This window comes from Papio anubis, chromosome 1 (genome assembly GCF_008728515.1).
Source record: "Papio anubis isolate 15944 chromosome 1, Panubis1.0, whole genome shotgun sequence".
In the NCBI taxonomy this organism is placed as follows: Eukaryota; Metazoa; Chordata; class Mammalia; order Primates; family Cercopithecidae; genus Papio; species Papio anubis.
This window is the reverse complement of record NC_044976.1, coordinates 107,832,289-107,832,505: the sequence shown is the minus strand read 5'-3', so window position 1 is coordinate 107,832,505 and position 217 is coordinate 107,832,289.

The following is a 217-nucleotide window of genomic DNA, read 5'->3' as shown; positions in this document are numbered from 1 at the left end:
TGGGGCGGGCTCACACCCTCTCTAAAAGGCGAACTCACTACACGCCTTGGGTTCCAATCGTCCCTAGCAACCACCCGAGATTTAAGGCGGAAGTACCTCACTGGTCCTCCTCCTCCGGACCAACCATGCCCTGGCGAGGAAGCGCGTTGGCCCAATCACCTCAGCGGGAACTACTATTAGCCAATAGGAAGCAGGCACAGGAGGGCGGGCTAAAGAG